The sequence below is a fragment of the Physeter macrocephalus genome, chromosome 7 (genome assembly GCF_002837175.3).
Source record: "Physeter macrocephalus isolate SW-GA chromosome 7, ASM283717v5, whole genome shotgun sequence".
NCBI classification, from domain to species: domain Eukaryota; kingdom Metazoa; phylum Chordata; class Mammalia; order Artiodactyla; family Physeteridae; genus Physeter; species Physeter macrocephalus.
Genome location: NC_041220.1, coordinates 12,913,130 through 12,915,706, shown reverse-complemented (window position 1 = coordinate 12,915,706; position 2,577 = coordinate 12,913,130). Strand labels below are relative to the sequence as shown.

The following is a 2,577-nucleotide window of genomic DNA, read 5'->3' as shown; positions in this document are numbered from 1 at the left end:
AAACAGGGAAAAGGGGTAAGCTGAGAGTGGTCAGGCCATGTTAATTTCTTTCCTGTACAAAGACAGTCTCTTGAGGACAAAGCCCTGCCTCCTGTAATGTAATATCAGAGTCCAGATGAGAGAGTTTCCTTTGAGGGAAGTTGGTGTGAAGTTCAAAACGTTCATGTGGATATCCTTTAGACTGAACATGCTTCACCAAAGCTAGCAGTTTAGCTTGCTCTGGAAGAGTGATTTGTTTTTTTTTTTCCATCTGGATACCGCAACGTCAGCTGTGCTTTTGGTCCATTTACATCAATGCCCTCCAGTATTCCATCTGATTTTTCCAGTGGCATCTCCAATATTTCTAAATCCATGGCTGGCAATCCTTGGTGGTTTGTGGCTGTTCCAGGCTCAGTTCTGGCAGGGGGCTCAGCCAGTGACCTTCTCTTCTCCTCTTTTCTATGCCCCAAATCTTTGTGGGGAGACTTTCCAGACTTGGCAAGATTCTCTATCTCCTCCTCTTCATCAGAGCCACAAACGGAAATGAACTCCTCACTGCCAGAAAAAAAAATTCAGACTCAGATTCTTCATCTGAGCGGCTATCCTGTTTCGCCTGCGTGTAATCAAATGTGTCTCTTGCAAGGAGGCTCTGATGGCAGCTTCTAGCTGGCTGTCTTCACCTGCATCTATAAGGCTCTCCGAACAGGCACATTTTTTGTGGGGACTGCTAGAAAGTCCATCTAGTTGCCCGTTTTCACACAGAAATCCCGTTACTTGGTCCAAGAAAGAAGAGAGGTCTAACTGGTACCACTCTACTAGCTTCTGACCTGTCCCAGGATCCAAGTGGAAACACAGGGTAAATCCCCTAGCTTATAAAACTGTATGTATCTCTGACTTTCCTCCCTGTCGTGATAAACCTGCCAGAAAATGAAATGTTCCCGAATAATATTCTCCACATCTTCCTTGCTCCGTACCTCCTGATTGAGGCACTGGCATGCAAAGTCTTGTACATTTTGAATGTTTATCATCAGCCACTTATTCTGCATGTGGCCACACTCTTTGGCTGTTTCTAAGCTGCCTTCATGCATCAAGTCAATGGGTGGCCAGAAGAGATCCGCAAGGGTAGTTAGTTTCTTATCTAGTGCTCCTGCATTTCTTAATTCCTGTTCTTGCTGAATAGTTTCAGTTTGAAAATCCCGGAAACCACCAAATATTGAACGTGCAGGCTGTCGTCTTTTAGGAGCACCAAACAAAGTTTCTAGTTCCACCAATATTTCTTGCTTTTGAGAAACTGAGGCACGGACTTCCTTGTCTGTGTGAGATCTGACAGTGGAGACACTTGCTGAACTGGTACTGGGCCCCTCAGCCATTCCTCCACCATCCAAAAACAGCGACTGCCATCTCCAGATTATTGTCGTAGGTTTCAAGCATGTTTCCCTGCACTTTCACTTGCACTGGTGATGGCGGTGAACTGATGAATTAACCCCTTCAGCGCCAAAGACGCCGCGCAGTCACCCCATCTTACTGCTGCCCGACAACCTTTTGGTTCTTTTTTAAGATTTATATCTCTCTGTTTACATTGCCCATCTGTTCTTGCATGCTGTCTTCTTTATCCATTAGAGCCCTTAGTATGCTAATGGCAGTTGTTTTACATTCGTGGTCTGATAATTCAAACATCCCTTCCATGTCTGGTTCTGATGCTCTTTAAATTTTTTTTTTTTCTTTGTCTTTTGGTATACCATGTAATTTTTTCTTAATAGTTGACCATGTTGTACTGCGTAAGAGGAACTGATACAAATAGGCCTTAGTAATGTAGGGGAAAGGTAAGCATTGTATAGTCCTATGATTAGGTCTTAATCTTTGAGTGAAACTATGCCCCTGGAATGTGGACTTCATAAGAATTTCTCAGAGGTTTTTTTCCTCCTTAGGTGGGACAGAATGGCTTAAGTGGGCTGGACTGGGTGTTTTCTTTCTCCCACATCAGTTAGGCTCTGATAATACCTCAGCAGGTAAGGCTTTGGATAATTAGCTTTCCCTGAGAGAAGGCCTTGTTAAGAAGAACAGAATACTGTGGTATATTTCAAAATGATTCCCCCATCCTTCCCTGCCCCTTGCCAGAAGCAAAAGGTATTTTTTTTCCTCTGATATTTACTGAGGAAACCTGATTAAGCTCCTGGGGGTAAATCTCATAATATTGTAGGGTCCACTATAAATAGGTCTCCCTGGAGTTTTTAATTCTCAGAGTTTTCTGCACTAAGCCTCCAGTAATTCATCAATTACAGTTCAGGTTTTCCATCCGGGCACTGTTTTCCATGGTGGTTTCCACTTTAAATCTCTTCTGGTAAGACATGCCAGTCTGTGTCTCCAATCTTGAGGCTGCAGTTTTCCCTATGTCCTCCACTCTCTTATGGATCTAAAAGGAGGGTTTTTTTTTTTCAGTGTGTTTAGCATTTTACCTGTTTTGGGGACGAAGTGGTGACTTCCAAACTTTGTATATGTGGAAGTGGAATTTGGAAGTCCAGGATTTTTTTTTGAGGCTTTAATATGTAAACATATCAAGCACTGGAGCTGGGCATACATTAAGCATATATGTATTAG

General features: G+C 43.0%; 1 pseudogene; it reads right to left on the bottom strand.

The window, feature by feature from the left end:
• Window positions 1-40: 40 nt before the first annotated feature.
• Window positions 41-2,329, bottom strand: LOC112065642 (UBX domain-containing protein 7-like; annotated as a pseudogene).
• Window positions 2,330-2,577: the final 248 nt, after the last annotated feature.